This window comes from Hirundo rustica, chromosome 4, assembly GCF_015227805.2.
Source record: "Hirundo rustica isolate bHirRus1 chromosome 4, bHirRus1.pri.v3, whole genome shotgun sequence".
NCBI lineage: Eukaryota > Metazoa > Chordata > Aves > Passeriformes > Hirundinidae > Hirundo > Hirundo rustica.
In genome coordinates, this window is record NC_053453.1 from 43,541,033 (window position 1) to 43,564,798 (window position 23,766).

The 23,766-nt window shown below is 34.9% G+C and overlaps 1 protein-coding gene across 2 annotated transcripts in view; it reads right to left on the reverse strand.

Moving 5' to 3' along the window:
* MGAT4C (MGAT4 family member C) overlaps positions 1-13,960 on the reverse strand; it is a 411,241-nt gene extending 397,281 nt beyond the window's left edge. For both annotated transcript variants that reach the window (XM_040063363.2, XM_058420301.1), the window contains exon 1: positions 13,679-13,960. The gene's annotated coding sequence lies outside the window, so the exon portion shown is untranslated. The remainder of the gene's footprint in view (positions 1-13,678) is intronic.
* Positions 13,961-23,766: the final 9,806 nt, after the last annotated feature.

Genomic DNA, 23,766 nt, shown 5'->3' on the forward strand with positions numbered 1-23,766 from the left:
GTTCTCCTAGTTCTTGCCTAGTGTTACTTTAGCTCATTCCAAATAAGTATGTGGGATGATAAACAGAAGAAATTTTGTTTCTTCTCTTTTTTCTTAAGTCATTGAATTATCAGAAACAACTTAACTGAACAGATAAAAGAATCAAAATATATTTGATATCTGGAAAAAAAAATAATGCTGAAACATTTTGCTTTCTCCAGAAAGTCTCTCATACAAATTACAGTGATATTTGACTAAAGAAATTAGTATCAAGACCCTTGGTACCTTTTAAAAATGGATGATATAAAGTATTTATAAAATAAAGTTAGAATTTTTTTCCTTTTTGCATCTTAAATAACAAACAAATTTTACAATGCAGCTTTAAAAGCACAATCTTGCCATGGTTTGATAGTATTTAGTGGTTTTGATATATTACTCTTTGATTGGCCATTATAAAGATTTTTGTTGTAGCAAGGCTGGAACATTGCTGCGTCTCAAAAGCTCAGCATGAATTTCAATTGTAGATTATTTCACATAGCTGTAGCTTAGTGAAGTAATTTTGCCAACAATCACTTGAAATAGCATATGAGGTTGTCTTTTGCTTTATTTCAAGCATTGTTTTTCTCCCATTTATATAGACAGTCTAAGAAATATGAAGTGCTGCTGACAAATGGAATAGCTTTGTCTTTTATTCTGCGTTATTCACCTTGGTTTTGTTCTTTCTCTGTAACCCCAGAGCTTTATGCCCTGGTGAGTGCCTGAAGCTGATAAGTAGGAGTTGCTTCGAGTAAGCAAAACAATTAAGCCCCATATCAAGTAATGAATTTTCTGTCAATCTTGGATACTGTGGGTGACACCTGCCTGACACTGTCAGTTCTGGTTGACATGGATTTAATGTAAACATAAATCTCTTGATTCAATGATCAGATATGAAGTTATGATTCCATCTACTCCTACATGCAAAAATATTTTTTCTGCTTCAGCATGATCGTTAACATGTCTGTGTTAATGATTTGGGAAGAGACATTGTCATTCACCATACTAAAATATCACTAGAAAGCCAGATCCTAGGTTAGTGGACTGTATTCTGATGGCTCTTGAGGAACATGGAAATTGCTTAAGACATTACTTAGGCCTACACTCAGTAAAACTATATATTCATAATCTCCAAGATCTCTTTTGGTGAAACAATTCCACCCTGTTGTTTAGGGAATATTTCTAGGGAAGTACCCATGATATGAAATATATTTCCATGTTATTTTCTGGCAAAAACACTTTTCACATTTGCCTAAATGAGCAGCATGAATTTCCTCATGGACAAATCTTTGTTTGTTTCACATTTTTGACCTGCTAAATTATGTCATATCAAATTATGGCAAATCACAGGATGTCACATCATATTACATAATTTACATTGTAAGTCAATTCCACTTGACACAATATGACAAAACATGACAAAATAATGCCATATATCTGTTCTATAAGCTTGTTCTTTAAGTAATGAGGTAACATTTCAGCATACAAACCAGGGCACCTATTTAGTATTAAATATCAATCATCTGCTTCAACAGCAGTGTGTGGAGGAATTGGATCTACTCTATATTTTTTTCTCTGCTAATTGATTAAACAGTACTGTACGAGTATTCTTTCCATATTGTAAAAACTCATTTTATTAAAACACTCACTCTACATGTCAATGCTTTCAGAACAGTACATATCTCAGGTGATAAATGTGCTGTTGAAACATAGAGCTTGAGCTTTAAACAGCACAAGTCTTCGTTAAAATCATGACTGAAGCTGATCGTTCAGTAATCAAACGTCTACTGAACATGAAATATTTGTGCAAGATTGTGGTATGAACAAAGTGTTTTCAGAGCTAAAAACTTAATATAAAATTTTTCTCAATAAAGATATGCCAGTCAATTGTAGTGGAAATCTGTATAACAAATCTGGCAGGAGTGACCAGACTACTAATCCCTGTCTCCATACAGCAAGCAAGATGCCAGTCACATTTACATTACCTTACCACTCATGTTCTAAAAATTCACCTGGACAGCAGCGGCCCAGTAACAAAATTGCATCATTAAGGAGGTGCAATATATGTTTACAGTAAGACTGCCATGCAAAACACAGGTACTTTAACTTGGTTTAGTAATAGCGAGGAATTTGAACTCTGATGTGGGACTCCACATGAATTTGAATGGTAACCTACTCAATTTCTGGAGAGTGACCAAACTAACCTCCATGCTACTAAAATGATGTTGCTTCTGGTTGCACTGTACTATAATAAAAATGGAAGTTGTTTCTGTCAACGAACCCTTACCCTCAACAGGAGAAACCCTTACAAAGGTTAAAAGGGCTTTCAGTCACTATCCCTTTAAATATCTGCTATAGTGGAAGGAAGAGTGAAGAATAGACAGAACCATTATCAAAGCCATTATCCCACTAGTTTCTCCACTTAGTTGGCTTAAATGGGAAGGGAAAATATTTCAGAAAGGCACTTTTCCTTTAATATTTTCAGTTTAGTTACCCATGTAGCCATCTGTACATCCCTTTCTGCCATATTGATAAGAGAAACAATGTCAGGAGAAAATTTTGAGAGGCAGAAGGGTGCCTAATGCAGCATCTTAGACATGATGTTGGTGGCTGAATTATGATTCAGTTAAGAAATTGGGGTATATGGAGGAGAAAGGAAAACAGACAAGTGTTGGATGAAACAGATCAGTTAGAATTTTAGCATTTTTGAACAAAAAAAGGTATAGCTACTTCTATATGTAAGAAATTATTTCATCCTGTCCTTTGGAAAAAAGTCTTCTAGGGAAGAAGGAAATTTTGTTATCCAGAAAATCTGGGTCTTATTCTTGACTCTGAAAAATGTACATTGAAATATATTTCCACTTAAAAAAAAAAAAAAAAAAATCATTATTCAGGCAAATAAGTCTAATTTGTGTCTTACAAAACAGTCTGTTTAAACTGTTTTGTAAATCATACTAGAAATCTCGGAAAAGTAAATGCCATAGTCTTTTAACAGTCTATTATATAAAACAGTTATCTCTCAATCTAAGAATTCTAATCAGAACACAGCTAAACAGTATATTAATTGATAAGTAGTGTCTTATGTTTCAGATAGGTTCTTTAATGTCTGTATGTAAAGTATATAGAAAAAGGAGGTTTGTGTAATTGTATATGTGATTGCTGTGGATCTTGACTAATTTTCAAAAGAAATTAAAATGTTCTATTTACATTTCAAAGACACAAGACATTATTTTTCATTATCATTCATATCTATCTATCTATCTATCTATCTATCTATCTATCTATCTATCTATCTATCACAAACATACATAAAAAAATCCTTGCCATCTAACATTAGAAGCAAACCTACTTTGGTCCCCCTTTTTTGTTTCCTTTCTAAATAACAATGGAGCCTTTGCTGAAGTAAGAAGTCAGAGGACACAACAAAACTTATAATAGAAGTGTCATCCTTTGTTGTAGATACTGAAAATAAAACACTTTAAAATGAAGTCACAGTCATAGTACTGAATGCCAATTTAGTATGGTAAATATGTAATATGTTCTCTAAAAAGTGTAATTTTTTTTGGATTAAGTTCAATGACTAAGAATAAAATTTCAGGTTGTTAGGTTACTTCAATTTGGCATGATGTACCAGAAAATTTCAGAAATTATGCTTTTCTGCTTCTTCGCCAAACAGATTTTCACTTTATGATGAAGTAGTGGCTTATATTGCATAAAACTGAAATCTAAATTAAAAACAAACAAAAAAATCTGCAAAACTGAAAACTAAAATCCTTTTTTGGGGCTTTTCAAAGCCTCTGTATAAGCACTTGTGCATGTTTTACTTGGGTAAGATGGATTTCATTTGAAGCTGAGAATTTTAACATGTAGTACTGGCCCTGAACCAAGCGTGTCTACTTGCAGGTCTTGTACCTGTGACTGGGAATGGGCAGTGCATTCTTGAGGTCCTGTTACACCTTTTGACAATACTGAAAAATCTAAATCATCATCACAGCACAGGTAGAGAACCTACAGAAAACCTCAACAGGAATCTCTGGCTATGGAACAAAACTGACATAAAGAAGATCTAGTGCTAATGAATGTCTCCTTGTACAAATCTCGTATATAGGTAGGAGGGATATTCACAAGAAAAGATTCATTCTCTCAGTTAAAGTATGCCTAAGGCTGGGAAGTTTCAAGCAATTAGAAATAAATAGTTTGCCCTTAAGTGTTCATAAAAATACTGGATTGGAAAACTAAACCAGCAGATTTTGTTCAGGAGAAAAGTCAGTTACAGCATGGAACTGTGAATTAAGTTTTTGTTTAGTTGGTTGGTTTTGGGTTTTGGGGTTTTTTGTTGGTTTGTTGTTGTTGTTGTTGTTGTTCTTTTTTCTTTCCCTGGTCATTGAGTTTATCTACTGATTTACCAATGCAGAATTTCTTTTCCACATTAATTTCTAGGAAAGAGGAAAGAATGTTAGGTTTCATTTGCATGTACTTACAATACTGCTATTGCATACAGAGACCAAGTATTTCTCCAAAATGACCTGGAAGTCTGTCATCCTTATACCATTACAGATTCTGTTTGCAGTACTTTTGTTTTGAATAAATGCACCACATCCAGTAAGTGATTTTTACATCTCAAAATTTAATTGCTTCCTCTTTATGCATCAATCCATTCACCCTTGCATTTTTCTCAACTGAGGTCATTATGAAACAATGCACTATAGTGAATGTTGCCATGTGTTCCCGTGTTTTTTCTGGGATTTCTATCCATCTCTTCTTCTACACTCCCTCATTTCATATGTAGAGACTCTTTCAGTACAGAATTTGAACTCTTTCTGTTAACATAATTGTCTACCAATATTTACACAAAATTGCTTTGAGAAAATATGCCAGTGATACATTTATATGCCCAGGTAATTTCAAATTTGAAAAAGAATTTGCATTTCATTCCTGTTTTTTCTTTTTCTTTTTTTTTTCTTTTTTTTTTAAAAAATCCTCTAGTAATAATAAACTAAATAAAACAACTAAGAGAATTATTTGTATATTATAAAGTTCCTCTTGATATCTTCATAGTGGTGAATGGTGTTACATCAGGTTGGCAGATGGTCACTAGTAGAGTTTCACATAGGTTTAGGGTCAGCCCTGTTTAATACCTTTATTATTATCCCTCAGACTCCCTTTATTGCAATGCAGACAAAGCCAAAGTCCACAGCTGGCACTCACAAGACATTCCCACCAGCCTTTCCATGAGTGTCCTCTAGATGCATTGAATGACTCTTTAAATTGTGGGACCCAGAACTGTACATAGTGCTCAAGGTGAGGCTGCACCAAATACAGTAAGATAATCACCTCTTCTTCTCAGCTGGTCATGCAGTGTTTAGTGTACCCTACAATGCATTTTGTCCTCTGGGCTGCGAAGGACCACTTCTGACCCGTGTAGAACCTGCTGCTCAGCAGCATCCTCATATCCCTTCCTGCAGGGCTGTTCTCCAGCCACTCCTCTCTCAATCTATATTAGAGCCAGGCAATACTATGTCCCAGGTGCAGAATCACAGAATCAGGCATTTTGACTTGTTAATGTTCATGCCAATATTCATAGCTCAGTGCTCTTATCTATCTAGATCCCTCTGCAAGGCCAAGTCCTCACCATCTCCCAGTTTGGTATCATCAGAAAACTTGCTAATTGTGTATTAAACTTCTGCTATATTGTTGAAAAATATATCAAATAGAACCCTCCCTAGAACTGAACCCTGAGGAACACTGCTAGTTATCCCTGTGACGTTATATTTCTACAGAGTACCTAGAAGTCCTTAACATATGACTGAAGAAAGGGAACAAACATCTTGATTTTCTAAATGAAATCATAGCTTTAAATGTCTTAATTTTAAGAATTTATTTAAGAAAATGAATTAATGTGGCCTAGGGTCCTCAAAACAGTTTGAGATGCATATATAAAGAAAGCAAATTTTATAGTTTTTTTAAGCAATGTATTATTTTATTTCAACAAGTGCAAAGTCACTTATCTGGGGAAGAGCAACCCATGAAACAATATATGCCAGGAGATACACAGAAGAAAAGTAGCTTGGTAGAAAAATACCAGGCGTCTTGATGGACACTGAATTGATCATGAGTCAGTAATATACCTTTGCCCTAAACCAGACTCCCAACCTGCATGAGGCCAAGCACTGTCAGTACATTGAGATAAGTAATACCAGCCCTCTAATCAGCACTGATGAGGTCACATCTGGATTACTGTGTCCAGGTCTAGGCTCCTCAGTACAGAAGAGATGCTGACAAGCTGGAGACAGTTCAGTGAAGAGCTGCAAAGTTGATGAAGGGACTGGACCATTTATTCTATGAGAAAATTCTGGGAGAGATTAGACTGTTCAGCTTGGAGAAGAGAAGCCTCTGGGCAGATTTTATTAATGCATATAAATGCTCAAAGAGATAGTGCAAATAAGATGGAGCCAGGCCTTTTCAACAGTTTTTACCAACAGGACCAGAGGCAATGGGCACAAATCAAAGCACAGGAGATATCCTCTGAGCACTGGGAGTCACTTCCTTACTGCGAGTATGACATGAGCACTTGCGCATGCTGACATAGAGACCCTATCCTTGGAGGTGTTGGACTATCAGTTTTAGGTGGCCCCAAAGGGGCTGGACCAGTTTACCTCCAAAGGTCCCTTCCCACCTCACCCATTCTGATTCTGTGATTCTATCTTCCTGTATCAGGAGTTCCACTCAAGACTGTCACCGAGACACACAAAGAAATCACATGCAGACAAGAGATTTTCGCAGAGGTTCTTCTGATCCAGCTCCCAGCTGAAAGAGCGGAGACAAGAGAACCCCTTTGTTTATTCTTTTACTTTTATACATTTGTGAGTCTAGCAGAAGATTGGCTTTTTGGGGTTTCCACCCCTCAGCCTCAGTGGCCAGACGAATTGTCAGTTACAATTGTTTTCAAGTTAGAAATATGCAAACAAAAGACAGAGAATGAAAAACAAATGATTTGTTTATATTACTTCTGTGGGAAAGGTCGAAAAACTGCTCTAATATTCTACAGTAACTAAAAGATCTGACTCCATTTATGAAAATCAAAAGGCTAATAAAGAAACTCAGAAAAACCAGGGTAACACAAGACCTTTATTCTAGATACATGGGAAGAAATATGGGTTTGATCAAGCTGAAGATTAAGATGCAGCAACACACACTGTGCAAACTTGGAAATTTTTAAAGAATTGCCCATTTGAAGATTTACACACAGGTTTAGCTTAGTGTGCCCAGTCCCTCTAATCTCTAGTATTGTGGAAGCTGGAAACAAACAAACAAACAAACAAACACACAAATCCCCAGACTTTGAAGGGGAGGGGGAGGTGGGGTGGTTCTCACAGACAACTGACAGATCCAGAGTTACAAAGAAAAAAGCAAAGTTTTTTAGAAAAACTTGCTTAAAAAGAAAAACAAACAAACAAACAAACAAACAAAAACCTGGGAAAAACAAAACCAAACAAAATAAAACCCACAACAAAATCCAAGAACAAACTACTTCACTGTCAAATATGTAGTGAACTACTTTTATAAAACTGATCAGATCTGGGATTTGTTTCAGTAGATCAGGTAAACTGTACTGATAGTTCTTAAAGATCCTTGTTGACTCACCATTTTGACTAGTGTTGTAGCAGGTGTTTTGATGACAAGGGAAGCATCAGAGCTCTAGGTGATTTCAACCCCCCTGTCTGGGTGCCTATCTGCTTTTCCCCAAGGAGGCACACACCAGAGAAATAAGCTCTTTTCTGAAAGTAAGCACAGATTTAGTTTTTCCTCCACTGACACTTTTTGACAGGAGGTAGGGGAGACATGAAAAGAATGCAAGGCAGTTTTAACGTGAGGTTAAATGTCATAGCTATTGTAATTTAAGTTTACTGCTGCAAAAAGGAGGAAATTTCTCCTTCCTCCTCATTACTGTGGCAGCCTCAGTCTTCATGGTAATTTGATGCTGTGATTCAGGTCTCAGATTCATCAGATCCTTAGATAACATGATTCAAATTACTAAACTATTGAAAAACAATTAATTTTTTTCTACTAAGCTATTTTTTTGTCAGACTTATTTTTACTGGCTGATTGAGGGGCTCGGCAAGCTTCACAGTCAAAGCCTTTCAGAAGAGGGAAGGCCTAGCATGATATTCCTTCTGGTGTTGGCAAGATGCTGTAGTGGCTGCTGTTGCATCATACTGATGCACAAACTCACTTCCGGTAAGGAAGAATAGTAAAGCATACCATATGATGGTTAACATAGATTATACCATAGGAGGGTGTGAATCAACTGCTGAGTGTGAAAGGCCATTTATGGCAGTGATATTTCAGTAATTTCAAAGTGTTAAAAATCATCCCTAAATTCCAGAGACCGTGCTACATTATTTACAACAGTTCTATTAATGTTCTTGGAAGTACAGGATAGATAAAATATCTTATTAACCTCTTTCATTCTGATACTGTATATGAACCAACAGCTAGGGAAAGCCTGCTGGTCCCTCTAACTTTTTGTCATAAAATATCAGAAAAATTCAGCCTGAAAAATGAAAGTTGTTCAAATGGGATTAGAGGAAATACTGGAGAAAGAAGGTAAATCTTCACTAGAGACATTTTACAGAAAACTCTTCTATCCTTCCATAAAATGCTTGACACATTTAAAAACACAATTTAGAAATGTTTCTTTGTTCACACAAAAATTTGCATGCTTTCCAATCTCTCTCAAAGTTAATTGCTGCTCCAAAATAGTCAAATTAGAACCCAAAAAGTGTTTCAATAGAAGTTTTTGTGATGGTAACATATCTCAGAAGTGTCTTTCAAATAATATCCATATGAAATACACATTTCACTCACTTCAAATAATGAAAGTTTGGGGCATCAAGGACAATAGGAAGCAATCAAGGAATACTTTACAGTTGTTTGAAATATAATTTTTTTCATCTGCCTTAAATTCTGATTAAGTAGTTTTCAAAATTTGAGAAGCTATGGACCATTGAAAATGTTGCTAGTCTTCAGTAGCAGCTGGAAAAGCAAAGCATAAGCAGTTTTACATGCAAACAAACAATGTACCTTTAAAAGCCTTACTGATAGACAATTTAAGACAGAAGCTTAATGTGATGGATGTTAAGGGGCAACTGGAATACCTAAACATACAGAATCTGATTCCACTAGCATTTATTCCATTGTCTTCAACGTAGCAATTTCCAGAAGTGTGAGAAAGAGGCAAACTGGATATTAAATGACATTCGGAACAAGATCACTATAATTTCTTCAGTAATGTTATTTATCTCTCTATGTCATACAGTAATTGTAATGACGGCATTAAGTTAGAAAAGCAATATTGAATCTCCCTGAACAAATCAAATTTTAATTGCACCTGAAAATACCTGCTGCAGGGAATTCTGCATATTTATTGAGAAGAAAAATAGACCAGCCCAGGATATTTCAGAATAACTTCTATGTTCAGCAAGATATAAAAGAAAGAAAAAGTGTAAGAAAAGATTAAAGGTATATGATATTTTCATTTTTGTCATATTTACTTTATACTGCGTAGCAAGATTGAACAAGATTCAAATTTACAGTAAAAACTTCATTTAAAATTATCTTTGAAGCATATATCTACAGGTTTTCTTACTCTAAAATATGAGTTTTCTAGAAAGGTACTAGGGTTATTTATTACAGATTTTCAAATGTGGTTTCATAGCATTTGGGGGGGGGGGGGGCGGGGAGGGCCACAAACAGAAAACCCCAAATCTTTACAAGTGTTTCAAAATAAAATGCTTTACTTAAAATATGTCAAACTAAGTTAATAGTTTAACAAGAGAATTAATATCCACCTTTTAAAAATTAACTTTAAAATACATAGTCTGGAAGTTATTTCCCTAAACCCAAAATTAATTCATTTAATCAAGGACTTGTCAATATTTTTGTGAGGCATGTCCCTGTCAACAGGACCATCTGCTGCTTTACACTATGTCTATTAGGATGAAATAAGTCACTAAAATTGCATCATTATTTGATCTGAATTCTCTTAAGAGACAGGGACAAAATAAAGGAGAAGTGAATTCAAGTTCTTATTTATCCTTTTCTTTAAATTATTAGGATATGAAAAAATGTCTACTCCATCACTTAAATATTAATGTTTACGAAAATTTCAGATATTTTGCATGACTAAAATAATGGGCTAAAAGATACAACACAAAACTTGTGTGAGCTCTTGGACTTCTACCTGTATCTAGGCAAGGTATCCCACAATTTAAGAAGCTGGGTCATACTTTGTAGAGTGTGTTGAATCATTTTAACCAAAATAAGACAACTTGTCAAATGTGAACTAGCTTTGTATGCTCTTTCCACCACTATTTCTTGAATTCCTTTACAATAATCAGACATGATTCTCATGGGAAGCCACCTTTTCACTCTTGTTCTCTAAAAATTGGGAAATTATGTGTGTGAAACACAGATTTTCTGTATGCCATTAGACCTACTTATACCTTAGCAGAATTAACATATAATTGAATGTGTTGTCCAGGTAATGGCCTGTGCAAATGATACATATGAAAAAAAAAGAATTCACTTAATAAATGCTTATATAGCAACAAATCAGTCCTAAAGCCTAGAAAGACATATAAAGAGAAGAAATAAATCAGGTCATAGCACGTCCTGATCTTAGACATGCCCAGGTTTTGCTTGAGAGCATTCATTTTATCCATGCCCCTAGGTCTTTCTTCTTCTAAGCATTTTTCCCACAAGTTACCTTCTAGAGTTCAAAGAACAGATGATATTAAAGAGTCATTGATCACTTTTTTCCAAAAAATGTTCCCAGAGATATTATTTCTACCCACTGCATAGAATTACGTGTTATCACAAACATATTGCCAAATCTAAAACAAGGAAAAAGGAAGCAGAATGACACAAGTAAGAAGCTGTCTTTTTCTATCAATTCAGTGTAATATCTTTGCCTTCTAGAGGCTTGCTCTGGGAGAAGAACAAACTCTAAACTCAAACAAATGTTAGATAAGCACAAGTGAAAACCAGGAGCATTGAACAAAAAGGTAAAAATTGTCCTTTTGTTTTTATGGTTTGTCTAGCACACAGCAGAACAGAAAGGAGTAGAACCTATGGTGTCAGAGAAGGAATACAGTCAACACATAAGCTTATTTCAGCAAAATTTGGCATAGGAGATAAGGAGTGTTGGCTGAGGACCGCTGAAGGATGTAAATAAAGTGGGTGTCTTTGTTACATCACTGTAAATTCCTGTGTGTAACCGCGGTTTTTTTGTTTGTTTGGTTGGTTGGTTTTTATTTTTGTTTTTGTTTTAAAACTTGTTAATGTTGGAAAGAAGAAAGAACAGTAAACAAAAGGTGGAACAGGAATACCAGCAGACCCAGGACAGGCAGAAGACTACAGATTATAAATTTAACACCATAACAAAAATTTTGTGCATCAGCTTTCTTCCTGGACCATTTTCATCCATTTATGCTATACCACATTTTGTAATATAGTTCTTTACAAAAATGGCCTCAAAGGATATTAGAAGGCAGCAGAAAGGTCCAACTGAAAATGGCATAATATGTGGGTACATCAGAATTCTCTATCAAGAGAATGGGGGAGAGCTACTACTGCACATCATGATAGACAAGAAAGAAAAATAAAACACAATGAGAAGGTAAAGATGAAACATAAAGCTATTAATCTTCATTTATTTTCTATTATTTAATATCACGTTCTCATTTAAATCTAGTTTTAGTATGTTTTGTTTCATCTTGCTTTGGAGAAAAGCTACTTTTGTGTTGTTCTTGGTTATGCCCCAGTCCTATATATCACAAACAATTATATTTTAAAAAGCGGTGGATAAAGTATCCAAACATTTAAAGGGAAACATATAATTGGACTCAAGGGAGACAAAATGGAATGTGATCTGGAAAAGTTAGTTTTTCACATGAGCAATATATAATAAGAAAAGCCTGTATTACCCTCTAGGTTGTAACATTTTTAAGTGATTACAAAAAAATGCTGAAATATCCATGGGTATCTAGAAGCATGTTATGATGCCTCTGTATATTTAATTGAAAAGTTTGGGAGATTGGGGAACACACAGCTAGTGTGCACATGTCCTTTAAAAAATATCTTGCTGATGGTAGGAGCCTCTAGGGAGAGCTTAATGGAAGCCTCTTTGCCTGAGTCTTTCTGAGGTCCATAGGAAAGGAAGTGCTTTAAGAGAGTTCATTGGAAATGTGATAGAATCAATCTCTCTGCTTTTTTCTTCAGCCTTTCCAAGACATTAGAAGAAAGGAGCTTTCAGTTGTTGCATACAGGAGCAATATGCACTACTGTAATTTTTTATTAATGCCTTGAACATACTATATTCCTTAAACAGAGGAAGATAAACATACTAAAAAATGCTCTTGTCTCAGATTTACTGCTTTTAACCAATATGGGCTTTTGAGAACTCCTTCATATCCCAGCTACTATTGTTACTATTTCCATCTTACTGCTTTCTTTCAGCAGTATATTCAAAAATATGACAAACATCTGTCTTGTGACTAAAAATCCAGTTCAGCATATCCACTGCACTATCAATTACACCACAGACAAGCTCATACATCATTTACTCTTGGTAGCATGACAGCAGCCCAGCCAAGGTGCTGGACAAGAAGCTACAGATAGGAATTTTTATTTTTCTCAGGGCTTAACTCTTGCTTAGCTTTGCACCTGCCAATTTGTGTTCAAGTCTCAGAGCTTATACTCACGTAGAGTGCCAACTTGGAAATAAAACAAGGCCAGCAACTGCAACTTAAATGTGGCAGTGCTTTTTCCGTCCCTGCAGCAACTCCCGCGCTTGGAATAGTTCAAAAATGTCTGGCTGCTTCTGCAATTTAGAGATCTTGAATTTTTAGGTCAGGCTGCCTCACAAGCTACAGACATGCAGTAAGCAATTCAGATTAGGAGGAACATGCTGTAACTCCTATATAAACACAGAAGTTTTAAAGGTAAGAAATTTTTTACAGATTTTATTTTTAAACCTCCTGTTGTGATATATAATCCTTATGCTTTACTAAGAAGCTCCTGCAGTGTGGCAGTACAGATGCAACAACAGACATCTGTCACATTTCTAAGAGAGATTTTTGGAATGAAATATTGTAACTCCCCATATGAAAGGATAAAACATCATAGTAAATAAGGAAATATCTAACTCCAGAATTAATTTGTAGTACTTTAAGGGTAGTTCTGCATATACCCAGGTTAGAAAATATTTTGCAAAATTAATACTCATCTATAACAAATTTAAAATCAGACATATGATTTTGCTATTGATTATACATTGTTTCAAAAAACATTCTCTGGACAGTCAGCATCAATTTGTGGCAATATTATATGCAGCACAACCGATTTTTGCTTTTTTGTTTAAAGGTTAGGGATTGGTTTTGCTTGGGGGGATTGCTGACAAAGCACTTAGCAGTAGGTACAACACATCTACAGTAAGTAGATCAGAGTATTTTACCTGCAAACATGCTGCAATAAAGTGCCATCATTCAATCAATACAGACTACTTAGTTAGCATTTTTCTTAATGCATCTGGATTACCAGTTCATTAGATCATTACCTGATAAAATAGTGTGGGTAATGAATCGAGAGAGTAACTACATACCTTCAGGAAGAACCTGCCCGGTAACAATAATCCATTAGAAAAACTGGCAGTATCCTCTGATCTATTGCCCGCAAAGCTATGACTTGATGGAGAGTTTCATTCCCTCTGCTCAGCACTCCAGAAGAAAATCAGCACAATTTAAATATTTCTCAGGATGTGACAGCTCTCTAGATCCCTGGCTGCAATCTTTTCCCAGGGGTTGACAATCTGGTGTTCCAGTGTGCATAGAGCAGTGAAGATGAATTGAAAAAGCCTGAGATAAATTAGGGATGGCTAAGTTAAAATTGTCTCTGCTCCCGAGCCTCTCATCTGCAGTCTGCAAGCCTATTTTGCTGTGAAAAAGCTAGATGGCAGGCTGCCTCAGTGAGTTCTTAAGTGACAGGGAGCATTTTCAATGAAGAAAAATTCTCCCATTATCTAAGCTAATGTGACTGCAGCTAAATCTAGTCTTAAAAGTGTCTACTAGCATGAAATTCATTCTCACTGCTGCTTTCTTTCAAGCCACAGGTTAAAAAAGAGAAAGGAAAATAAAAGAAAAGGGGAAAAAAAACCAAAAAAAAAAACCCCAAAAAAACCCAACCCAACCCAAACCAAACCAAATCAAACAAACAAACAAAACAAAACAAAACAAAACAAAACAAAACAAAACAAAAAAAACCACCCCCACAAAAAAACCCACCACCCTAGATTTTTCTGTGTGAAAAAAATACTCAGGCTTTTAAAAGTTGATAAATGGCAAAACATTTCATAAGTATGCCCAAAAATCTAAGTGCTGGGAATTATCATTGTTTCCAAAACTTCATCTGTTTACATTCAGTTCATTTCTGCACTATCTGTTCTTTCTGTTTTGTTTTTAACAGATACAGTGTTGTTGCAAATACCTTCATTTTCAATGTTCCAGGAAAGGAAAGAGCAGTATTTTCCCCTTGTTGGCAAAAAAATGAAGTGACAGCTAAAATTCTGGACAATCACCATGCTTAGCCTTTGTAGATAATCCCAGATAATCCTCCTCCAAAAAAAAGTGATTAATATTTTGCCATGCCTCTAAAAATATCGTGTAACAATGTTGTGGGGTTTTTTTCTTTTTTTTTTTTTTTTTTAATTATGAACCAGTCCTCACCCAATTTCACAAAAAAAAGGATATAATTGAAGCTTTCTGAGTATGACTTTAGTGCCAAAGCTATTTGACAAGGTAACTAATATCTACTGTTATGTAAAAAGTTTTTACATTGAAAACACTAGGACAGGAGTTTTTCATTAAGCATATTAAATGAGTGTTTTTATCCTCTGAAACACTGGATACAATTCATAAAAAAAGGTATCATTTCCAAGAGTCATGCTCCCTAGTAATCAGATATTTTTGCAAATCCTCTCTCTAGTTTCAACGGATGTAGTTTTCTGAAGTCCTAGATATCCACCAGAAATTACTTTCTTAAAATTGATTTCTCAATATCATGGAAATTCAGCCCCACCCCCCCCCCCCCACCTGTAAATAAATAAAGATGCAGCTGAATACAAAAATATCAATATAGCCTTATAGTGCTAGAGCATTTTGAGAATGATAAATAAATGTATTTTCAAGAAAGAGATATAAATCCTGCTTTCGTCACACAGGCATGAAAAGACTGAAAATCTTTAGGGCACAACTGCAGATGTCTCTTTTTTCCCCCATGCCCTGAGGTAAAACATTCACTCACATAAACAGAACTCTTCCAGGTGAAGTCTAAAGGCATGATCAACATTTACAAATTTCCTTGGGGCTTAAGTTACTAAAGCCACAGCTCCACAGAGTCTGCATGTTTTACACTGAAGGCATTATGTCCAGCCTATTTTTTTTTGGACAGAAGCTTCTTTGGCCTGTGTCCTAACAACCACCCTTTGAAGCATATGCAAGCACTTGACCAGGTCCAATTGTTCAGTACATACAATACACATAAATACACACCAAAGTAACATATAATCCAAAGGGATTAAAATTTTTCCCATGCTGCCTTGCTCTAAGATTATTTAGGGTGTTATAACACACACCTCTAGCTAACAGGGGCTGTGCTGCAGTCCCTCCCATTAATATTTGTACATTTTCCATGTAAACAGATAACAATATCACAAGTCATAGAATCATAGCATTTTGGTTTTGGTTGGAAGAGACCTTCAAGATCATCTAGTCCAAACCCCCCAGCTCTAGGTGGCCGTGTTTGAGTAGGGAGTTTTGTCTAGGTGACCACACCTCTAGGCGACCTTCCAGCCTCAACAATTTTTGAATTTTCACTGCTCTAGGATTAGAATTCACCAAAATCCTCAGTCCATAGTTCCAGTGATATTCCATTTAAATGCTTCCTAACCTTTTTAGTCTTTTTCCCCCAAAACATGTTCCATAAATTATTTTAGATTATTAGACTCTTTTTTTTTTTCTCCTGCCCACAGAATTACAGCACCTGCTGCTGAAACTAATAAAACTGCCAAGACCTCATTGTGCAGCAGCCCAGCCCTAAATTTCCCAATTTCTCCTCATAATAGGAAAAAAGCTGAAAGACACGTGCTAGCCCTAAAGACAGTGTTGGTTTGTGTGATATTTATTAATTTTAGAATAAGAAACACTCATGTCTCTCCACTCTCAGCATCTACTGCTTCAGCCAGAGCTATCAGTGACAATCTGCTGCTTTTCTTGGAGCAGCTTGGGTCAAACAGCTACATTAGTCTCTCAAGCTTCTATTCATAAAAATCTACTACCTTGAACAAATTAAAAATATATAATAATTTTAATTCACTATTTCTAGTGGTATTGTTATTTTAGAAGGTATGATTTTGTTCATGTTCACTGGTTTGAATATATAACATTGACATGTCAGTTTCTTGGTGGTTTCTGATGAATTTTGGGGAGTGACATGGAAGAAAATAGAAAACAAATTTAGCAAGAAAAACATAGTAATCCAAAATGCCTTAGTAAAATTCTGACCTTTGACTACATATTCTTCTCAGCTTCCTCTTTTCTAGTATCAGATAGAGAAAGGGAGAATGTAGCATTTTTTTTTTTTTTTTTCCCCAGGGAAAGAAGATTTAATAATCCTTGAGGATGTTTAGGGATTTGGTCCAAGACACCCAGCAAAGCATAGTCACTTGGTTTGCCGAGTATTAGAACAAGACATAGATTCACAAGAATTTCTCAGACATTTCCAGAAGAAAAATTAATAGGGCTTTTATTTTCATTTGGTTTAGTTTTTGTGGGGTTTATTTTTGTTTGCTCGTTTGTTGTTTTGTTTGTTTTTCCTTTCCGAGTTATCTACTGGGACAGTTTAATATATTTTTGGAATCAAACAAAGAGACCCAGAGGAAGCAGAGGTGACATTGTTGGCATAGATATTTTTGGTGTGCTGTAATCCAGTTATGAAAACGTTTCAATACCTCAAAAGAGAGCAACATCATAATGAGCAGAGGGTGAAAAAGGTTATCATGGAGTGGTAGACATTGTAACACTGTGACATGTTACTGCCCGGGTAACAGAAGTTGTAATCGCTTTAAGAGTACTTTGACCTGAGTATCTCAAAACTTTAAGAAAGCTGATTTCTATAAATCACAGCTATACACTGTGCCTATTTAATTTTTAAACTTAAATACTAGTGTGATTTCCACAGTTCCAAGGCAGATTTCTGAAGAGTATTAAAACCCCTTCTATATAATAGGATGCACTAAATATATATATATATATATATGTATATATGGCTGAATTTTTAGAACTGCTAGTCTCCTGCAACTGGTGATTCTCAATAAGTAAAAGAACTCAATTTACATAAATGTTAGTACTTCCTAATTCCCTGTCATTCTTCACTGGAGACAAAATACTGGTTAATAAATTCAGAATATATTTGCCATTCTCCTAGCTTTACCCTGCCTGTCTTGCTTTAGATTTTCATAGCAGAGAAGAACTTTTGATGGGGAACTCCAGTGGGATTAGAGATATGCAATTCAAAGATGAAAACTTCAGTGACAGAAAGTGAGACTTTTTTGCAACTGTATATTGTATTTTGCATACACGTGTAATAACTGAAAAAAAAAAAAGCAATGTGTATGCAAATAAACATTTAGCTAACTTTTTGGAGCCTATTTTCATTATTGTGAAATGAACTCTTGCATAATTTTAGATGCGTCATATGTTTCTTCATTATTTCTTCTTGGAACACCTGTGGTCAGTGCTTGTATGTTTTTAGACCATACCTTGCTGCTTTTTTTTCTCTTTTAGATTCATAGACGATTAGGTCCGGATGAAAATAAAGTACACATAAAAATATTTTTACTAATCTTAAGTGGTAATAGTGGAAAGTGTTGGCTTCCATTATGAGTGCACCTCAATGCCCTTCTGCCAGTGATTTTAATGCAGTAACCACTTATAACATGGGAAATTACTTTCAAGATAGAAATACGTAAGTTTGAAGAGAAAATTGAGACCTAGGTGTGCTATTTGGGTTAGACTCTTCAAATTCTGTGGGAGAACTTACTCCAGCCTCTCTTCAAAGTTGTCTTCCATGTGATGTGGTTCTCAGAAGAAATTAATTGTTACTTAGAGGGGGGAAGAAGAATGGAAATATTTGGCCTTAATATGCTGATGTTTACTCTCCTTTTTCATTACTGTAAACTTCCTGCTTTCTTGCCTTCTTCATTGTGTATTTTAAAAGACAATAGAAAGAAAATTTGTAATAATATGCAGAAAAATATATTATTAAACAGTAAGGGGTTTGTTTTGCTGGAGATTTTTTGCCCTCAGACAAATATTGGTATATTGTCTGGTTCTCTTTCCTTACCACATTTGTACACTAACAGAAGAAAATAGAACAAGTATATCCCATTTAAGTATTTGGCTGGCCACAGATAAGTAAAAGATGTCACAAAAACATCAACATAATCCAGGAATTCTTCATTTAAAGTTCTGCATATGTTTTCCTTAATTATGCCTTATACAGTTAATTGGTCATTGTGTGACAAAAGGTGAGACAATTCCTTTACTTCCAAATCAGGCTCAAAACTTACCACATGATGCTCGTTAAAGGCTGCATGTCCTTCTTATGAACCTATGTACAGACTGAAAACCTTTTGAACAATTCTATAAATGGAAGAACACACAAGCACTCACTATAAGAGAAGTTGACTGTGCCTATTATTACCAAGATGTGAAAACTGGAAAGATAATGTCTGTAGAATGTAACAGGTCTCTGAAGTGACCTGACATCATACACGATTTCCCCCCCCCCCCCCCCCCCCCCAAGAGTTCCATTTATTTTGTTGGTATCTAAATTAGTTCCATTTATTGAATATGCATCTGGAATTCATTGTGTGCTCCCAGGGTGTCTTTTTTAGTGTTTTATTTTGTTTTAGCCAAAGAGACACCAGATCATGTTCTCTTACACCACTCCATGAAGAAAGATAAAAACTGATTATACAGGATGCATGCACCAAAATACTAATGTACTAATGTAAGTAGCCCCTGTACTATATCTGACAAAGATAAAGATGAGAAAAGTAAAAGGATTTATGATCCATTACAAATCAAATAGTAAAAGATCTACCTATGTTAAACCAAAACCACCTCCAACAAACCACCTAAAACATACTCCTCTCCTACCTTCAACTCTTTTACTACTTTTTTTTTTTTTTTTTTTTTTTTTTAAGGTTTCTTGCTACTTGGAGGTTTTTCAGTCAGCCATTTAATTTTAAAGGTATTGTTATAGGGAAAGATCTAGTGAAAGATAATCCTGCCCAGGAGACAGGAGGATGGACTCCATGATCTTTGAAAGTCTCTTCCAGCCCAAAAGTTTTTTATAGTTACATTATTTCATTCTTCAATTTTCACAAAAATTTACAAGCTCTATGACTCTTTAGGCTTTTTTTTTTTTTTTTTTTTTTTTTTTTTCCCTTCTGTTACTTCAGTTAACTGATTGCACATTAAAAAGAAACAAAATAAATGCATCATTAATAATTTTTAGTGTTTGGTGTTAAAAAATTCTATATCAAAACTACAACATGATCTTTCCTTGAAAGAACTTAAATACATACATTACAAAATGAATAGAATTTTACCGATTAAGAGATCTTATTTCAGTTTAATTATAGATGTCTTATTCAACAAGAAGACTCCCAACTGTTTCCATGTAATACACAAAACATTTCTTGTTTTGTTTTCCATTCTTCTCTCTCTACCAACTGTGATGAGACACCTGTGCTTCTAAAATTTCAACTCTCAATGAAAGACTCTTCGAATTCCCTGCAACCAATTCTTTAGTTAAATGTCACCCTGGTTTTTCTGAGTTTTTTTTAAAGCCTTCTACTTGTTCATAAGATGGAGTCAGACTCTTTAGCTTCTGCACAATATTAGGAACAGTGTTTGCTTTTCTTAATTGGGAACATAAACAAACCTTTTGTTTTTCATTCCCTGTCCTTTGTTTACATATTTCTAGCCTGAAAACAATTGTAACTGACAGCTGGTCTGGCCACTGGGCTGAGAGGTGGTAGCACCAGTAGCCAATCCACAACCAGACCCACAATTGTATAAAAAGTAAGAAATAAACAGGCAGAGAAGCTCTCAGCCTTGGCTTGGCCTTGGGCTCTCTATGAGGAGCAACCCTGCCCTGCAAGTCTCTTATCTCCGTGTGACTGCTTTGCGTGCCGCGATCACAGTTAAATATTGGGTTCCTTCAGCCCTTATTTACATTGTAGTGAATGGGGTCTTTCTTTGAATTCATACATCAAATTTCATCTCTGAAACTCAAGGCAAGTTTAATATTTATCTTTTGAAATCCATAGAACTTGTATTAATGTCACCCAAAGTCTCAGCAGTTCTGTGTGAATAGAGAGAAACAGATTAAGGTACTAGAGAAAAAAAAAGCAGAACAAAACCCCTGTTACATAATTCCAGACAAATGGAGGAGGACATTTAGACACTACTATAATATAATTAAACAGTTAATGAAAGAAATAATGTTTCAAGAAATAAGGAGGTACAAAGCCATAATATAAGCATCATATACCCTGTGGGAGTCCACTGCAGAATTCAGAGCAAGTTCAAGCATGCCCAAACTTTTTAGTTTGTTCAGAAAGCTTTTCCATAGCTCTGGGGCACTGTTGAGTGGTTTTGCAGTGATAAAACTAGATAAACCTTCCCTGAAAAACCTGATTACCAATAAATAAATTAATTAATAAATAAACTTATGTAATGAAAATGAAAAGGACCATAGGTTGCTATTGAAATTGAATAATTGTCTTTAATCTTAAAACTACCTTACAAACAAGATGCTGGGGGTAAAACCCCTTAATTTTATCTTGTTCTATCATTTTTTATTCATAATAACAATAAGATTATTTAAGGATAATATAGGGGAAACAACGGGAGAATTCACATCTCATTTCCAGTTCTCTCACCAAAACAGAAGAGTGAAAAGAGGATATATATATATATAAAAAGAGAGAGACTATTTCAGGTTTTTATTGAAGACTTCAAGGCATAATTCTTCATGTTTTGTTTTACATGTAGAACATAGACAGATATGAATCTTAAAAACTAAGAAAAAGGAAAGTCCTTCTTGATAAAAAAGCTCTCATTTTGAATTTATAGTAAATTTATCCATAAAATAACAATCCTGTGACATAAGAAACTCTCTAGCAATGAAAATATTGGACAGGTGAAGAGATATCTTTAGATGCATCCATTGTTGAGAACTGTCTAATAATTCTCACATGGACAAGAATTCAGGATATCAAACTTGATTTCTTATATAAATTATCTCCTATTACACACATTTTTCAATAGATTACATTATAAAAAGGAAAGGGAATGAGGATGGCTGTATTTCAAAAGAAATTTTCTCAAATAAACCATGTTTATTATCATTGAATACAGTTCTCCATATTCTGTGTACCTGGATTTGATTCTGAAACATGTTTCAGAGACTTCATTCCAAATACTAAGTGTCAGGCTGAATTTACACAGAACACATGTGAATTCTCAGTAGACTTATAATTTAAGACAAATCAGAATAAATGGGGAAAAAAAATCAAAACAAGCTTTATTTCAGTTTCCTTGTCTTTGCCTTCATTAGAAAAAGCAACTTTATAGAGGCACAAAAGCACAGCTTTCTATGCACTTGTCATGCCAAAAAGAAATTATAATTTGTTCCAGTAATGGATATGAAGGTGTCTTAGTAAACCTTATTTAATGCACTAATGCAACCTCATATTGGAGATCTCTGAGCACTACCAGCTGCTTTGCACAAAATTCCAGTGATAGATACACTCCAAGCATGAAGAATACATATTTGTAAAATGAAATAAATTTTGAATGCAATCAATTTATTTGTAATTAAAAACAAACAAACAAACAAAAACATGAAAAACAAAACACCAAATAACCCGCTTATATGACTCTATAGATTAGAATAATCAGATATAGAATATATGTAGGTGGTATGTTGCACAAGAATTTCAGTCCAAAGAAATAGATAAAAAGCACCAAAAGCAAAAACCAAACCCTCAAGAAAACAAAGCCATTGCAATTGACTATATGGGTCCCATCACTTACTTTTCAAAATTTGCACATAATAACATCAATGGTTACTAGGAGATCCATCTAGGCTTCAAAAAAGGTTCAAACTTCCTATTGTATAAAATGGAGGTTTTAGTCTGAAATCTGATAAATGTAATTCCAGAATGCATTGGAATAGCAACTAGTTGGAACTCTGACTCCTGGACTGTGGTGTTTTTTTTTAATACAATAGCACACATTTTTTTGATAAGGGAAACCAAATTCACCAAATGAACAAACAAACAAAAAAAGGTTTTCCTTAAAATGAATTTGTTTGTTCCAAGATACTACTGGAAAAAGGGAACTCCAGTGTATGTGAATCAACAGGATGCACACAGTGGGCATCAAAAATTTTTTCTTTTGATTTAATTTTTTTTCTTCTGATTCCGTTTTTTTTTCCCCCCTAAGAGTTGTAGCACTCAGACTAAAATGGGTGTCAAAAATTTGTGCAGACCTAAAGTAAATCTTAGTGATTTAAGTCTTGTTGTCAATTCATAGCAAAGTCCTTTCTTGTGGTGACAGACTATGTCTTTTAAATGAATGAGGTGGTCAAGTCCTTTAATTTTTTCCTAAGTGTTTAGGATTTCTAACAGTAATAACTTAGGCAGGCCTGTTGTCCGTATTTATGCAGGAAATTAACTGATCATTCCAGTTGTGCTTTGTGGGTTTTAGAAAGCAACCAATTAATTACTTAGGGATCAGTCTCCCTCTGAGACTGGCATGTCTGCTTAAACAGCTGCTAAGACTTCCTTTACTCATCCTGACAGTTAATGGCGTGACTACTGTGGCACATACATCCTTTTACTTTTGATGCATTGTTTTGCATAAAAAAACTACACCTCTCATCATTGTAGTACCACCAAAAAGTCTTCCAGATGTCTAATTCAGGCATTTTAGTTCTTACTTGTTCTGCTATAGTATGTCATCATCTGAAAAGGCAGTACTTAGAGAACTCAGTCTCAAAAATCCTGAACTGCAGATTTGACATACAGGCTACTATTTTGTGGACACTGATGCACTCTCCAAAGAATTCAGTGATTGAAATTAAAATAATTTGCAAGATATATGGTCTGCCTCAGTAAAAAAAGAGTTCATGGATGAGAATCTCCTTCCCTCTTTGGGAGGTAAAATGAAAAATTTCTACCTAATCATTGAGTTTAAACCTTAATTGTACTTAATTCCCTTCAAATGTCAGCTTGAACTCTCTGAAAAATCTGGGGGAATATGAGAGAAGGAGAATAACAACAAAATGTATGCATACTCCAACAAAACATGAACACATATTAATTTGAATCCAGCATAGAGCAATGCTTCTTTTACCCTCCCAGTGCTTTTTCTGATATGAAGTAAATTAATGTGGTTGTTTCCTTCTCAGTGGTGAAAACAATATTGGTTCTTTCACAAATAAATTGTTTGCATATTTAAAATGGAACTAATTCCTCACACAGAAATTTTGTTTGTATTTGCACAGATTTTTAAAAATACTTCCTCACCATAACTACTCTGCAGATCTTATCACTAA